Here is a 19353-nt window from a genome sequence, read left to right on the forward strand (position 1 = left end):
TCACTGGAAGAATAACATTACACAGTGACATATAGACTCACAGTCCACATTAATTTTATCCTAACAAACACACGTACACACACACACACACACACATGCATGCACACGGCAGCCTGTTAGCTTTTAACAGTGAGAGCTTAAAAATCTAAATATAGCATTAACTATATTGTACATGGCTTCACTCTGAAAACACTGATGATTGGAAGAAATAAATACCAAGTAAATGCAGCCTGTCTAAGTATAAGCTTCATACATGCACATCTTTTGGAAGGTCTGCATTTATTATGATTTGTATTACCCGGCCGAATACAAATTCCAAGCAACCTATTGTATTACATCACCATTGCAGTGATTTTGTATGAAATCTTTCGCCATCATATTTCTGTTTAAATATGCATTTGTTTTTATTGTCGATGATGAGTGCATAGAAATAATAAAGTGTGTGTGTTGGTTCATATCCACCTTAATAAATGTGTGTATGTGTGTATACATAAACATCCTGATTCATTGTATCTCTGCTTTAGTTCATATTTAAAGGGAAAAAAAGAAACTTAATTAAAGATGCCTTCCTGTATTGAAGGTGTGTGAGGGAATGTGTGTGTGTGTGTGTGTGTGTGTGTGTGTGTGTGTGTGTGTGTGTGTGTGTGTGTGTGTGTGTGTGTGTGTGTGTGTGTGTGTGTGTGTGTGTGTGTGAGAAAATTAAAAAAGATGAGAGTTGACACAGGCACACTACAGCACACATCTAGAAGAAAGCCAGCCAGACAGACATACACACAGATTTATCAAGGTGGATATAAAGTATTTATTTTTATATAATTTTAATGACTAATTACACACGTGTGGAAAAAAATCCTACTTTAAAAGTGTGTGTAAATTCACATATAGAGTAAAGGTTTCTTTACTCTAGCCACCAGGAACCTGCACAGACCAACACAAGACTACACACACGTACATACAATAACCGACCGTCTGTGAAGGCGAGCGTGGGGTTTATATGGGTGGTGCAATGGAAAACTGAGATGAGCCTCAGCTGCTCCTTGTGAAGTCGGATTGCGAGCAGCTGCAGGCGGGCGGGGCACGCAATGGAGCAGGAGCGCGGTGCGTCAGGGAATCCCAGGGAAAGACAGCCTCTGAAGGGGGCGTGGCAGGGGGATTCCTGACAATAATAATAATGATTAATACTATATTAATAATATATTAACACAATAATAATAATAATAATAATAATAATAATAATAATAATAATAATAATAATAATAATAATCTAATAATAAAAAACAACTCCCCTGTCCTCTACATCTGTCTCTTTCAAACCAATTACCTGCATGTCTTCCTTCACTACATCCATAAACCTCCTCCTTGGTTTTCCTCTTTTCCTCCTTCCTGGTGGCTCCATCCACAGCATTCTTTTTCCGATATACCCCATGTCCCTCCTCTGCACATGTCCAAACCATCTCAATCGCGCCTCCCTCACCTTGTCACCAAAACATCCTACATGTGCTGTCACTCCAATAAACTAATTTCTAATCCTGTCCATCCTCGTCACTCCCAATGAAAATCTCAACATCTTCAGCTCTGCTACCTCCAGCGCCACCTCCTGTCTTTTACTCAATGTCACTGTTTCTAAACTATACAACATCACAGGTCTCACCACAGTCCTATAAACTTTCCCTTTTACTCTCGCAGATACCCTACTATCACTAATCACTCCTGCTACTCTTCTCCACCCACTCCACCCTGCCTGCACTCTTTTCTTCACTTCTCTAACACACTTTCCATTATTTTGCACTGTTGACCCCAGGTAAATAAACTTATCCATCTTCACCACCTCTTCCCCCTGCAACCACACCACTCCACTCCCTTTCATTCACACATGTAATCTGTATTACTCCTACTGACTTATCATTCTTCTTCTCTCCAGCACGTACCGCCACCTCTCCAGGCTCTTCTCAACCTGCTCCTTAATCTCATCAAAAATTACAATATCATCCGCAAACATCATAGTCCACGGAGACTCCTGTCTGACCTCGTCTGTCAACCTGTCTATTACCACTGCAAACAGGAAAGGGCTCAGAGCCGATACTTGATGCAGTCAAAGCCAATAATGCATCTGTGGTGATCTTTGTCGTCATGAAACCATAATGTTGCTCACAGATGGTCACCTCTTCCCTCAGCCTGGCTTCCACTACTCTTTCCCATAAATGCATGGTGTGACAGATCAACTTTATTCCTCTGTAGTTTCTGCAGGTCTGCACATCTCCCTTATTCTTAAAAACCGGTTTCAGCAAACGCCTTTTCCATTCCTTGTGCATCCTCTCACCTTCCAAAATTGTTCCTTCCTTGTTGACCAACCTGGTTAAAAACTCCACTGCCATCTCTCCTAAACATCTCCATGCTTCTACTGGTATGTCATCTGGCCAGAGGTGGGAAGTAACGGAGTACAAATACTTTGTTACTGTACTTAAGTAGATTTTTTTTGTATCAGTACTTTACTCCACTATTTATTTTTCAGACAACTTTTTACTTTTACTCATTACATTTTTACACAAATATCTGTACTTTTTACTTCTTACAAAACCGGTTTTAATCCATTGGTGAAATATAAATCTTTCTTTTCACTGCACGCCGATTTCAGACGAACAACCGATTTCCTGTTACTGCGCGTCTTTTTCAATCCGCTGGTGTATAAAGTCCTGACTCCCACTCACCACAGAAGGCAGTGAAAGGGGTTAACGTGGATGAGACAGAGGGAGTCAGTGATGTAAACATGACTGAGATCAGACACATTCATGATCATCATCATCTTTTCTCTGCTTGTGTTATAAATGTGGATCTTCAGCCTGGATACATTCATTAGGTAACAAAATTTTTAATTAGTTTTGTATTAATATATATTTTTGGCTGTCAAAATTCTAATTATTTTAAATGACACTAAACTGTATTAACGCTATCAATTCAGCGCGCATTTCTGTTTCTACCATTTTTATAAAAAATATAAATAAATAAATAAATAAATAAATAAATAAATAAAAATATATAAAAGAGGTGAAATTAAAACCTCCAGCAAAACATACACTTATTCACGACGTCCCTTCTTTACTTAGATATAAAATAAATAAATAAACTTCACCGAAAAATATTTTTAATCAGTAAACTTTTGCGCCAAGTCTCAAATCAAACGCCAAGTCCGCCATGTTTTACACAATTAATCCTCTGGGTGGCGTTTTATGGGTTTTTCCCTCATAATGGCGAAACAAACTTAAATTACTGTCTTTATTGTTCGTACAGATAAAAACAATACATCATTCAAACTTGTCAAATGTCTATGATTATATATATAAAAGCTTCTTGACTTGACTCGAAGAGGTGCACTTTCTTCGGTATCACCTCATTAACTGTCCGTGTGGAAACAAAGCAAAGGCTCTTGATGTCCACACGTCCCTGCACTGTTATAGCCTTAATATTTAATCACTGTACATATGCTTACATATATATTACATGCTGTAAATATGATTCATATTAATCTGAACTATTTGCACGATTGCTACTTTTGCACTTCTGGTAGATGCCAAACTGCATTTTGTTGCTGCGTACCTGTACTATGCAATGACAATAAAGTTCTATCTATCTATCTATCTATCTATCTATCTATCTATCTATCTATCTATCTATCTATCTATCTATCTATCTATCTATCTATCTATCTATCTATCTATCTATCTATCTATCTATCTATCTAATATTAATATGATGTGAGGTCCAGTTAACAGCTAAAACAGGTAGAAGTAATAACTACTTTTTACTTAAGTACATGTCAGAGCCAAGACTTCTTTACTTTCACTTAAGTAAAAAGGTATAATCAGTACTTCAACTTTTACCCGAGTATTTTAAAACATGAGTATCTGTACTTCTACTTAAGTAATGGATGTGTGTACTTTTGCCACCTCTGCATCTGGCCCAACTGACTTTCCACTCTACATCCCTTAATAGCTGCTCTCAATTCATCCTTACTAATCCTATCCACTTCCTGCTTCACCATCTTCACATCATCCACCCTTCTCTCTCTCGCTCTCATTTTGTCGGTTATCAGCTGTTAAAAATACTCCCTCCATATTCTAAACACACTCTCTCCACTAGTCAACACATTTCCATCTGCATCCTTTATTGCTCTAACTTGCAGCACATCCTTTACAGCTCGGTCCCTCTGCCTGGCTAATCGATATTATTGAATAAATTAACACAAATACACAAACAAACTAACAAAAACAAATAAACAAAAGTAGAGCTGTCTTAAGTCACTTTAATATAACGTGTATTTGCCCCATACAAATTTTTTTATAATGTGTCACATTAAAATAATAAAATTAATAAAACAAAGAATTCACATAAACTAGAAGTCCATGTGATATAAAATAGCTTGCACAGCGTATTTAATTAGTGTTCAATGCTTCAGTGGTTTCTAAATGTAATGAGCCAGTATTCCCTTTAACGTCTTATATGCACACTGTACAGTATTTAAATGAAACACAGAGAAACATTCCTCTGGGGGAAACCATTACCTTGACATCATTTTCACACTTATCTTACAAACTCAATAAATCAACAAATCATGATTTTCTACCAAGGAGTCAAACAAATAATGTATTTATAAAAATGTGGGTTTACAGAGTATATACTACATTTATTTATTAGTGTGGATTTTGTGTTACAATGTCCACACATATATCTCTGACAAAGCTTTAAGAAGAAAATAGTATATATTTGGTTCAGCTTCATTTAACTAGCTGGCAATGTGAAAGATGATTAGAAGAAATTGAAAATGTATCAAGTTTTTCATTTTCCAGGTACCTAATACACTGATAAGCTAGACAGAATCCTATTCAAGTAGGATACAAGTGCTAAAAAACTCAAGGTCTCACTGCCAAATATGCAACCAGCACATGACATAAAGGCCTAAAATGTTTACAAATTTTTCAAATAAATTTCTGTTTGTACTAAACAGCAAAATGTTCTAATAAACTGCATTATCTACCTCAATTTCCAACTGAATTCCCTGCAGCTCCACCTCCCTACCTACCCACATAGGTTATATTGACAAACATTTTGTGTCCACACCGACCATAAGATTTGATGTATTTTATTTATACATCCCATTCCACATTTAGTCCCTACTGGCTGTTATAATAACTTCTACTCATCTGGGAAGGTGTACCACTACATTTAGGAGTGCCTGGGGTGCAGTCATCATTCCAATTCATTTAAAAGTTGTTTTGATAGAATTGAGGTCAAAGCTCTATAGCAGGCCATTCAAGATCTTTCTCTCAAACCATTTAAATCGTATCATCATAGGGTTCATATTTGTGAAACAGGTTTGGGTCACATTGTAGTTCAAGTAAAGGAAAAATTCAATGCTACTGCATCCAAAGGCAATCCTATAAAATTGTGTGCCTTTGTTTGTAAAGAATGTCATACGGCAAAAGTCTCAAAAATCTTGTCCATAGTTTACCCACTTCTATCTATCTATCTATCTATCTATCTATCTATCTATCTATCTATCTATCTATCTATCTATCTATCTATCTATCTATCTATCTATCTATCTATACACACACACACACACACACACACACACACACACACACACACACACACACACACACACACACACACACAGAGAATGCTTTTTACAGAGATTGATGGGGGTGCTAGATTAAGAAAAAAACTTTAATCACATACAAATTCACAAATTTTCCTTAGTAATGTACAATGGTGTGTTAAACACTGGTGTGAAATCTAAAAGGTGACATAGTATAAGTTAGATTCAGTGATTAACTTACATCCTCATTCATTCACTTAATCACCCAGCTTGATCACCCACTCACTTACTCTCATATCCTCACACACTTTCTCACATAATCTCCTCACATACAGTACTTACTCACTCACTCATCTGACTTCTTCTCTCTCTCTCTCTCTCTCTCTCTCTCTCTCTCTCTCTCTTTCTCTCTCTCTCTCTCTCTCTCTCTCTCTCTCTCTCTCTCTCTCTCTCTCTCTTTCTCAATTTCTCTCTCTCTCTTTCTCTCTCTCTCTCTCTCTCACACACACACACACACACACACACACACACACACACACACACACACACACACACACACACACACACACACACACACACTCACTCACACACTTTCACACTCACACTTAATCACTCATTTACACATTCATGCACTTACTCATTTACATACACACACACTCAATCACTCACTTACACATTCATGCACTCACTCACTTGCACACACAGTCACTCACTGTATATGCTGTATATGCACTCACTCTCCCTCTTACACACACACACACACACACACACACACACACACACACACACACACACACACACACACACACACACACACATATTCCCACACTTACTCACTTACCTACTCACACTCACATTTTATCTTTAATTTCCTCTTGGATTTTTCCAGATAATTTCGTAGATTATGAGACATTCCTAGATGTTCCAGGCCCCAGTCAGCATGACTCACTACATCTTTAATAAACTGAAAGTTCATTTCAGATCCATTTTATAACTGCATTTTATAACTGCAAAAGTATTGTTTTTGCCTATGGACCCTCTACTACATACAGTACACCCAGTGTCAGGAGGGTGAGATAAGAGCAATGCACAAAAAAGTTAAGGAGATATAGCCACAGGTGCTTTCTCTTTATGCTTCAGACTGAGCCATGTAAAGAAGAGACGGCCTGCAGGAGAGAGATAGTGTCTGCACCATACAGCCACAGAGGGAAAAAGAGATCACAGGATATTTAGAAGAGAGATTTTCCACCTTTCATTAGATTACAGTGCTGCTAGCACAGGCTACTGAAGGGGAGACAATTAGGTTGGGTCCCACAAAGAGCTCTACACCCCCGGGCCATATTACACTGGCTCTACTAAGACACAAACACACACACACACACACACACACACACACACACACACACACACACACACACACACACACACACATTGCTGTTCCCCGTGATGCTAAATTGATGGTAGTGCAAAGGCTAGTTCTCTTGAAATCACATCCTATGCCCCTCAAACTACAGTACATCACTTTGTCTGACATAATGCACACACCAAAAAAAAAAACATACACACCTAAAAGAGAGCATGCACACACAATCCAACTGGGTTCATCATATTAGTTTATGTTTCAGCAAAGAACTCTCTCTGATCCATATCTCACTTCCTCCACGTTCTGCGCTCCCCTCATAACATTAATAATCTTTTGAAGGACTACATCTCTCCATATTTACTTTCATTCTGATGACACGTCTTCCTCCTCCAGATCTTCTCCACTCCTGCCTCGGAGTCCTGCCAATTTTTCCTGTTATCTGAGCTTTTCTCTAAAAACTCTCTCTCAACTGAAGGCATTGCTCTGATAACAAAACCACATAATAACATTTTTGTGAACAATAGAGACAGAGACCCCACGTCTTTCTCCCTGACACATCGCTCTATCATCCTACTAACTTTGTGTGTTTATGTGTGTGTCTGTACACTGAGGGGGTGCAGCCCGAGTAAACAAAATAATAAAACTCACTTGTGTAAGAAAAGCTTGATGAATAAATTTGCTTGTTTCACTGTTCCTTTTATTTTGCTTTAATTCATTCATACTATATAAAATATCGATCACCCAGCAAGCACACAGACAAGCACATATATATAGAAATTCATTGTTATTTATTTATTTATTTAGAGAGAGAGAGAGAGAGAGAGAAAGTGAGAGAGAGAGAGAGAGAGAGAGAGAGAGAAAGAGAGAGAGAGAGAGAGAGAGAGAGAGAGAGAGAGAGAGAGAGAGAGAGAGAGAGAGAGAAAGGGGAATAGACATTTTAGAGACGACATGAGACTTCAATCCAGCATGACAGGAACAGAGCCGATCCAGTTACGACGAAAGAAAGAGGAGAACACAATGGGGAGGATGGACTGGAGGAGATTAATAGAAGTGCACAGGGGAAAGTATGAATGGAAGCAAATTTGAATGTGTGTATGGTATATGCTGATATGTCAAGTTTATAACTGAAAGCCATCAAATCCTTTTTTAAGCTCCTGCAGAGTTATTCTGGCCGATATGTGTAGTTTTATTGGACGTCTGCAAGCCTTAAGTGTTTGGTTGAGACAAAGACAAGTCCAAGTACAAGTGGCAGTATATCAGAGCCAAGTCCAAGTCTAATCGGCAATAAATTAAAGTGTACGAGTGGCAATAAATCAGCGACAAGTCAAGTTACTTAAAGCAATAAATCGCAGACAACTTCAAGTTTGAGTGGCAGTAAATCCGATACAAGTCCAAGTACAAATAGCAATAAATCAGTGTACGAGTGGCAATAAATCAGAGCCAAGTCCAACTACAAGTGGCTTTATATCAGAGACAACTTCAAGTTTAATTGCTAATAAAACAGAGGGGATGAGTGGCAGTAAATCAAAAACAACTTCAAGAATAAGTTGCAGTAAATCAGGAACTAGTCTATGTATATACAGAAATGTCTCAAGACCGAGACCATATTAACAAGACAGCGTAAAAGGGTGTGGCCCGAAAAACCTCTAGCAGAAAAGATTTTTAGTGACAAAATCGAAGAAGAAAACGTGACATTTATTTTTATTTATAGTAAATAAAAAATCTGTTTTTTTAATAATTACCTAATTATTTGGTTTTTGGTAACGTATACACCACCATATGTGCAGCTGCTGATTTACTGGAGAAGTAATTTGATTAAAGTAATATTAATAGATACTTAATATCTATTTTTAGATACAATGCTTCCAAAAGCATTTCTACCTTTTACCTTTTTTTTTTTACTTTGCTCCTCTACGGTTTTGTTAAAGGACCTTTGTAGAGGGTTCAATAGCAATGGCATTATCAAAAGGTCAATACGATTAACAGGAGTCTGGATGGAGATTCGATTGTACAGAGATCAAAGCAAATAAGAATTTGTAAAAAGGGTTTGCCGGAGCCACACAGTGGGACGAGGCCGAGTTAAGGCCAATGCGTTTCCGCAGGGTGCTTGCAAAAGTGCATCGTACTGCAATTAACCCCGATCGATACCGACAGAGCAAGAGCACATGGACAACAACAACATCTTTATAGCTTGATACCTGTCCTAATGTTCATTAAATTTATACTATGAACACTTTCTCTTATTCTCGCTGTCTTTGTGTTTCACTTAATACTCTTTGCCTGACCTATAATCATACTATCTGGCAACTAGCAGGTTGGCTAAGTTACCCTGGTAGCTTATTTCTTAGAGATCTGAATCCACATATAAATTGTTGAAAAATAAAACTTTTTAGTAATTAGTTTTAGTAACATTTTAGTAATAGTCAATAATCTGGTTAATTTAAATTAGTCTGATTAACCAATAAGATGCATATATATATCAATGCCAGTTCCAATAAATACAACAATACAACAAATAGCATTAAGGAAAGACAGCAGGTTTTTCTGATGTTATAGGAAAACCAACACATAACATTATTCAGCTCAATCCAAAACGGAGTTCCCAAAGGTCTAAATTTTTATTAACACATGAGGTGTTTTATTAATTTTAAGCTCGTATAAATTCTCATCTTGCACCAAACTCTTTGTCTCACAATTGTCTTCTCATGGTGACTGCTATTGTTCACAGGTCTTGTCTTCATAAACTGGTTATGGTTTGAATGTCCATGTCTCTAATTATTTTGTGTCTTTGTATTTATCTGCAATGCATGATAAATGCAATTTTTGCCCCTATATCTGAATCTGCATTTTTTTCTTTAATCATGGGTACTTTTATCAAAAGGAAATAAAAATAGAACTAATACAGAATTCAATAAGGCACATCTACACACCAGCAGGATGTCACTGTGAAAGATGCACTATCCCTAACTCTCAATCTTTCTGTCATTCAGTCGCTTAGTGCAAGATAGTGAATAAATAGGTACATTGTATTAATTACACATGCAGGTGCAGACAATCAGTCATTACTTGACTGTTCTCTGTTACTCCTTAACCAAACCAGCCTTTTTTCTCCAGTACGGATAATTGTTTAGCTGGTTCCAATAACTATATATATATATATATATATATATATATATATATATATATATATATATATATATATATATATATATATATATATATATATATAGTTTTTTTCCTAAATTAAAAAAAGAGAAGCATTGAATTGTGTGTGTGTGTGTGTGTGTGTGTGTGTGTGTGTGTGTGTGTGTGTGTGTGTGTGTGTGTGTGTGTGAGGGAGAGAATATGAAATGGCCTGCTGTTCTCTTTTCTCAGTAAACACATGCTAATAAAATCATTTCACTGTTCGATTTTTTTAAAAGCAACACTCAGGAACACTTGTCTCATTTTTAGGCTGCGCATGGAATAAAGAGATTAAAGTGTTTGTGAAAGCATGTTGAGAATAAACAGATCCATAGACATAGAGTAAACGGTGTGATTATGAATTGCAGTAGGAGCTTGTTGAAGTTAGTCTTTTACAAGGATAGGAAGGCAAACGTGTGTGTGTCTGCACAGGTCTGAAAAACACTCAATAATGTACACGTTAATGTATGAAGGACTTCATAAAAGCAGCAGCACGACATTAGCATCTTTTGCTGCATGATGAAACCAGTAGAAAGGGTTGAAGAACAAAAAGCTCGATTGCACTTTTCTAATAAAGGACTCGCTAGAAAAAACAATAAAAACATACTTGCCGGGGTTAGAGCTGTCTGTATTTCATTTATATGCCGCTTGAACAAAAGGTGCATGTAAGGTTTTTTAAGTAAGGACATCATTTTTGATTCAACATGACACCAGCAAGATTTATAACATGATGCAAACCTCTGGTAAGGTTTGAGGAAGAGCGTCAAAGTATGTAGAATTCTAGGACAAAATGTTACACAGAGGGAATAGTGTGACTAGTCTGTACCTATAAATCTGATGAAAAATGGCTTTTTTGACCAGTTTTTTTCCAACCAGGGTAGGCAAATATAATTTTCTTAATGATGGGATGTGATTTACAGCGCTAGACCCTTCAAAAAATAAAGACCTTATAGTTATTATTTACAAATTGTACTTAGACACTCTCTGGTAGCTATCACAGTCAAACTCTATTTTCCATCGGTATTCCAGGTACATTTTGTTTCATGAGCAGCTCAATTTTGATATATGTACAGCAATTACTGTATTATTTGTACAGCCTCAGGGCATGCTGTACAAATAATGTACAAATAACAATAGGCTTGAAAACCTGTGGGCTTAAACTATACACAGAACATCAAAAAACATAAAAAAAAATCTAAATCCATTTCCCATCAGTGACTGAGGCCTACAAACATAGCTGCACTGGACTAAGTGTGATGGATTAGAAATGTACTGTGTGTCTTTATATATTTTATAACCCCTAGCGCAAGTGAATTTGTAAAAATACAGAAGCACACGTCACTTGACTACTCAGGTTTAAACTTTTCCTTAGTAAACGTAGTAGATGACGTTATTCCCCAGTAGGAGACACATTGGCACACACACCTATACACAAGTGTGTGGTGATTCAAACAGAAACCAAATCACCGCAGGAGAGACCAAAAATGACACGAGTCATAAAGTTTAAGTTCTTTTTCATTTGTCTCCTCAGAGACCAATTAAAGGCCTGTCTTAGGACATTGGCATGCTGCAGACATGCACGAGTAATTAAGGGCATGACCTTGAAACATAAATCACAGGCGTGGGAACCTTTAAGAACATAATTAGTCCAAAAGAAGCAATTTTAACTTAATGAAGAAAATACAATAAGCAGCTAAGAAAAATATATTATACTAATTATAACATTTGTCTGGGTTAAAATATATTATACTAATGAAGTGTATAAAAATGTTCATTCATAAGTGTACAGTTTGATACAGGCAACACAAGACTTTATGTGCTTATGGATCACCTTTCATGTGCATCATGAGGGTTTTTATTTTAATTTTTTTATTTTAGGTCCAACATAATTGTTGTTTTCCTGTTTTCACATGTGACTACTGTAATTCAGAAATCTTGCATCACACTACTTGATCCTATGTCCTTTAGCCTGTGACCCAGAAACCAATTGTGAAGCTTACAATCTTTCTCTGAAAGCCTGCACAGATTCTATTTTATTGACAATTTAAGGACATACACATTTCCATAAATGTGCTTGGGGAAATTAAGGGTCCATGGCAGATGATATGATGTGATGATATGAAGTTCTTAGCACTAATCAAAGTCAGATAAAATGTGACTAGGATTAGCTAGACAACAACAGATTGTATAATGTTTATTTTGGTTTATAATCAGGTGATTATAGGTCGCTACAGCGGATCATCCGTATTCATGATCCGCATTTTTGATTTGGCACGTTTTTACACTCTAAAAGATCTTAGAGGCAGGAGCTAATACAGTACATAAATATAAGGACACATAATGAATCTTAACTAAAGAATGAAAATTACCCTCTGTCTTGGTTTTTATAAAATTACATTTGCTGTCAGTCACAGCCACGCCTTATTCATGTCCACTTCATTACACCTGAGAGACACAGGGTCACCTTTCTTCAGATTGGCAAGTACTGATTGACACACCTCCTTAAAAGACTGACAGACACAGAGGCCACACCTCCTTTACCAACAGACAGGAGAACAAATGCCTCTTTTACAAAACTAACAGACACGTACACCATACTTCCTTTACTAGAACTGAGAGAGGTCACACCTCTTTTACAATATTGGCAAAAACAGAGGCCAAACTTCTTTTATTATATTGACAGATGTGAAGGCCATGCCTCTTTCACTAGGACTGACAGTTACAGAGGACATAGCTTCTTTATTAGAACGTACAACTACAGAGACCACATGTCCTTCACTATGGCTGCCGGGTATAGAGGCCACACCTCCTTCACTAGGGCTGACAGGTACAGAGATCACACCTTCTTCCCTAGGGCTGACAGGTACAGAGGTAAACCCTCTTTTGCAAGACTGACAGATAAAGAAGCCACCCTTATTTTTTTACTATGATTGATGGGCCACACTTCCTTTACAATATTGAGGCACAGAGGTCACACTTTTTGTTAAATTGAGAGACATGAACGTCACACCTCCGTAAGACTGAGCAGTAGAGAGGCCATACTTTTGTTCTAACAATTCTTTTTAATCCACCTGTTTTTGTAAAGCTGATCCAGTAAACTGAGTTGTAGTATGAAGAAGGGGTTGATGTAACTTGGTGCAATAAAAATAAACAGTAGCTCATTAGATAGCTGGTTTGTGAGTATGTTATTGATGATGCAACTGTAGTAAATGACCAAGTCTGATATGATTCAATTAATTATCATTTATATTGATTGCATGACTGTAAATCCCGTTGCCATTAAACAAAGGTACAGATGCTTAGACTTAGCCTAGTTTAAAATGGCATCATGCACACATTCCCCGCAGAACTGAGGCAAAATGTTCATATGTGGGTGACACTGCAGTGAAAGTATAATCCTAAAGTAATAACAGTCTTGCATGTGTCAGTCAGCTGGAAGGTTCTGTACTGCAGGTACATTTTGCTTTACAAACACCCTCAGGGCATAATAAATACAGTTGTTATACAGTATATTTAAGTTTATTACGTTGCTGAGGATGGTTTAACATGAACAGCCGAAAGATCCATGAGGTTACAGCTTCTCATGGACTGTAATTAATATAAACAGTTTGCTACAGTGGCTTAGGGCTGCAATTGCCATAAACAGTTTGCATTCAAGTGTCCATCAGCGAACAGCTTATAACCTTTACAATGAGGAAACTCCAATTAATAGACATTCAATGTCACCTAAAAGATAATGGGTTACCTAATAACTCAGGCACTGGCTTGAGACCCCCTGGGCAATTCATAAAGCTGAATAATACTTGTTATTCTGTGACTAAAATTCATCAGAACTTGATGCAACAAGCAGGAAACTGAAAACAGCAACAACAAAAAAAACACATAGCAAAAAACTAAAAAATTATTATTATATCAGGGTCGTGTGTGTTTCTATTCCAGCCATCTCCCCTTTCTTCGTCTGCAACAGATGTTTGTTCTATTTTTCTTCATACACTTAAGTGCAAAAGACTGCAGTGGATTTTAAATATAAATATAAAAATTAAAAAAATTAAAAACAGAAAAATAGCTTAAAGCACTAATAATCATAATTATCATAATTATCATAATTATTATTATTATTATTATTATTATTATTATTATTATTATTATTATTATTATTATTGATACATCTGAATAACACAAAATCAAGTGTGAAGACTTTTTAGCTCAGCTTGGAAAATCTGAAATAGAAGAGAAATCACTAAAACTTTGAGGAAGTAAATTCCAAAGTTTGGAAGGTCTGACCCTAAACGCCCTCCATCTACAAAGGCCAGTCTAAAATGAGGCACCACAAGAAGAAAGGCAACATGGTGCAGGCTGGGGTAAAGGGGTGAAAAAAGGTCAGTGAAGTCCTCTGGAGCATAACCATAGTACAGAATACAGAAAGGACAAGAAATCATAACAGATTATATAGAAGTATACACTGTGGATGAAGCGTGAAGCTGTGGATGTATATAACTATATGCAATATTTAAAAATGTAATGTTATTCCGGGTTCCATTTTCCTGCACATCATACATTTTTTCTATCTATACAGACACACAGTGAGAAAACTCTTTCTCCACACAGTCTCTCACAGAATCTGAGGTTACACTTGTGCCCTCACAACAGATTCTCATTAAACCTAATCAATGTATTCAGTTCAATGTAATAAAAAATTACGGGGTTTTTTCCCAGAAATATGGTGGTATAAAAGTAAGATAAAAATACTCTAAAGGTGTAACCAAAATTTCTTTAAATTAAGGTAGATTATTATGTTTCTGACAGTTCCTCAGCCTCTTTTACATCGACTGAGTTAGTCCTAAGTGCATTTATTTTATTACTTGTACCTGCCCACAACATTTTAACACATTTTAGATTGACCTTTCCTAAAGAATATATACATAAAATAATCTACTGGCCTAATTTAAAGCACTGCAGCTATGATCAGGCCTTTACCAATGATAAATTAATTAGAGTTGTAAATGCGTCACACATGACCACCTCTGTTTTTTTCCTCAAGCTTCACATCTCATGCTTTCTTTTATGAGTAAAATCTCCCACTTGTGTGCTTTTTTTTGTTCCCACAGTTACAAATCTGAGCTCCACTACGAGCCTCCAAATCATATTTCTATTTCCATATTTTTAGAAAAAATTCTCTTTTTTCATTCAGGGTAACCTATTTATAATAAAAATAAAGTGAGAATCAACAACAATAACAACATTTGGATCAATTCATATAACTACTGTTTTGTCAGTAATGAGTTTAAGGGAATCTAAGCTTGTTATGGTCCCAAACCTGAATGAAATAATTTGATGCTTTTAGAGTATGTTACACATCAGGATACCTTGATTATTTGCAGGGTCCAAAGACACTGAAGACAGTTATAATTATATGTGTCTGGCAAATCTTTGTGAAGAAGTGCAAGTAATTAAAATCTTAAAAAGGTGCTTTGAAAGTTGATGTAACATCTTGGATGCAGTGCAAGTAATTTTGTGAGAGTGATATGATACGAGGCTTGTCCGATTACAATGTTTCTCTGTTTCTTTGTGTGTGTGTGTGTGTGTGTGTGTGTGTGTGTGTGTGTGTGTGTGTGTGTGTGTGTGTGTGTGTGTGTGTGTGTGTGTGTTGAGTGCATGTGTGTGTAAAACAGTGCATAATGAGCACACAGTGCATCTTTTTATGTAAGTGTATGAATTTGTATGCATGCTTGTGTGGGTGGCATTAGTGGGTGTGGGGCCTGTGTGTGTGTGTGATCTTGAGTATGCATCTCCTTTGTGTGGGTGGTACGCAACCATTTGAATTTGTAAACTGTGCATTTATGCTTCAGACCACAAAGTTCAATAAATTCTAAACAACTGCCAGGCTGAATCGGAGAGTCCCACCTGGATATCTGAGTGAGAGGTGTGAGATTTACAGAAATTCCTCAAGCCTCACACACATTGAGGAACTCTGAGTTCAGCTGTAAGCCCTGATGCAGGCATGTGATTTAAATACTAATCATGAAAAACCATTTATTGTAAAAATATTTGAACACCTGATTCCCCTTCAGGAACTCGAGCCGTGTCAACAACGCTTTAGAAACGCCTCTGTGTGACCACACTTTGAACCACATGTGTAATCAGTCCAACAGAAAAGTGACATCACGACCCAAGCAAATGCAGTGGAGACGGCGCTAGCTTCTGTTTGTTCAGGATGCACTCTGTGTGTCTATTTTGCCGCAGGTGAGTATAGGTAAGACGGTAAAAGCTAAAAAAAAAAAAAAAAAAAAAAAAAAAAAAAAAAAAGGAAAATGGTGTGTTCCTCCTTGACCCTGCTTCATCATGTGGGGATACACACAGTTTATGTCTGAGTCTGGTTATGAAACAAAAAGTAGAAACTCTCTTAAAAAAGCAGGCCATCTAGGTGGTCAGTCCCCCAGACAAAGAGTCCAGGTTCTACACACGTTACTTCATAGTTCCCAAGAAGGATGGGGGCTGCGTTCCATTTTAGATCTGCATCTGCATTTATGAGGCTAGGGTTCAAGTGAAACAAATCGTGTCTCAAAAATCAGATCTGAGCACTGGTTTGTCACAAGAAATCTGAAGGGTGCGTACTTCCACGTACCCATCCTTCATTCACACAGGAAGTTCCTGAGGTTTGCTTTCATAACCGATGCTTACCAATATTTGGTCTTTCCGCTTTGGCCTTGCACTCTCACCCCACTCTTTCACAAAGTGTGTGGATGTGGCTCTGGCTCCTCTGAAACACCAGGGCATCTGCATACTAAACTATATTGACAATTGGTTGATATTAGCTCAGTCGAGGCACTTGGCAACCCAGCATCAAGATGTCATTCTCGCCCACATGAAGGAATTGGGGTTAAGAACACAAAACGGACAATACAAATCAAATATACCAAAGTATGTGCATAAATTTAAGCTACAAAATACAAAAGCCAGAACATATATCAAACCATAGCCCAATATTTCATATCTGGAAACTACATTTATCTATTTTTTTACAGTGAGCATGAAATAAGGGGCAGCACTTTTCATTTGATAGGTGTCATTTAGCATGCTGATAAATGGATCTAACGCTAACACTAGAAATTCCACTCCAGATCCTTCAGAAATCACACGTGGTCTGTACTAAAAATGATGACAGGTCAATCAATTACACTCTTTTTGGTTTATGAGGTAGAACCTTTCAGTCTACAAGAAAAAGGTAACATCCAAAATGCACTCAGATTTGTTTCTCCTCAGGAGCCTTTAAAAGTCCTGTTCCTAAGACAGTGTATGTTTATTCATTTGGTTGTTTTGCATACAAAACTAGCATCTGGCTCAATGACGTGAAAGGTAGGATGGATAACAAATTATATTCACAACCATATGAAATCTTTTTAGCTTCCAGTATCAAATTTTTTTTGCCCCTTTACATTACATCCTGGTCAGGATATTGCCGGGCTGTGTAATTAATGTTATGGCAATTGTGGCCAAAAGATTTTTGACTTAACAGGGACACAATACTGGCTAAGCTATCCTATAAGCTTGTGGACTTGATACCATTCCAAGACACCACATATTTATACATATGGGCATTTTGAAGCAGTCAGTCTACCTGGTAAAATGGTTTACAATGTGAAATTCCGGCTATATAGACCCTGGGAAAAGCATACAATTAAATCCACATGGCAGACCAATTAAACCCTGGGGCTAGTTGCTGTGCAACTGCATTTTATTCCAATTATTAATATGTAGATATGATTAAGTCTGTCAGGATTATGAAGGTGAAGTTCATCAGTCTCGCTCCTGGTTATGTTTAGAATTCATTTTCTAGTTATTTCATTTATTGTCTTATTGTTGTTGTTTGTATGTTTGTACTTTATCAAATGTATCTGCACTTGCATCAGCCTATGCTCACATTACATGGCAAAGTAAACACGGCAAGATCTTAATTCTATTTCTGCTGAACAAGTCCTGGAAGCTTGGCATTGGTCCTGAATGAAAGGTAAGTTAAATAACTGTCTGGTGGAAATGTTTGGCAGTGTGTTTGTAAGCATTACCTAATTTTCATGACCTACAATATGTTGTTAGTTTTCATGCATTTCAACCACAAGTATTGTTCTAGTAATTTACTCTTTGTTTTGTTGCCAAAGTGAAAAAAGACTGATACAGGAGCATTATAGATATTTTGACAGCCAGGATCTGATTACAATCTGAATTGATAAGGGTGATATCTGTCTACCTTGTATTAAGGTTATCCAAAAACTTGATCGGTGTAAGAAAATCTGACTTTTAGATAAGTTTTAGATATGTTTTGGTGGTCTTGAGTGTTTCTACCACTACATTGTTTAAACTGGCTCCATACGCATCAAACATGTCTCATAAATACAGTCTCTTTTTTTGAATTTCAAAAGAACGCGTTAACATATACAGAACAATTGTTAAGCGAGGGCGTCTGAGTGACATCAGAACGCGGAAGAAAGAATAAATAATTATCCATGAGCCTGACTGAATGGAAAATCTGGTGAGTCACACTGACCGAGACAAAGCTGCCCTCATCCCACACAAAGTAGATTGGACTTTCAACTTTACTGTAATGTCCATTTTTTTTTTTAAGGGTACAGGATGCATAAATAACACTTAGAGAGAAACTATTAAGCAAGTATGGATGAAAAGCAAACCTTTGGTACATCTTTATCGCCCACGGGCATGCAGAAAAAAAAAAAAGTGCTGTTGAAATGGCCACCTACAGCGCTGAACTGATCTCATTTTGTACTTTGCTGTCTCTCGCCTGCCTCGAGCGCTCTCCATCACTACCTCGTTTGCTCGGTGTCGCTCTCCATCAGTCTCCCTTTCACCTTTTCCACCCACCTCGTTCTCCCTCACTCGCTTACTCACTCTTTCACACACAATCCTCTTAGCCAAAGGCCGATTCCTCAGGCTTATTCCAACGACATGGGCAGCCAGGTGTACCCTGCTGTCAGCTAAACTCAGTAGGATGCCTCACACACACACACACACACACACACACACACACACACACACACACACTCATACTTTCACTAACACACTTACCTCTGTCCACAGATGACAGACCATCAAGGAAAGCAAAAAAATACCATTAGTTAGGTCTCAGATTTGTGGAGCAGGTAATGCTTAAAGTGTGTGAATTTTAGGTCTATATTGTGAACTCTTTCCCCTCTGTATT

This window comes from Silurus aristotelis, assembly GCF_946808225.1.
Source record: "Silurus aristotelis genome assembly, chromosome: 4".
NCBI classification, from domain to species: domain Eukaryota; kingdom Metazoa; phylum Chordata; class Actinopteri; order Siluriformes; family Siluridae; genus Silurus; species Silurus aristotelis.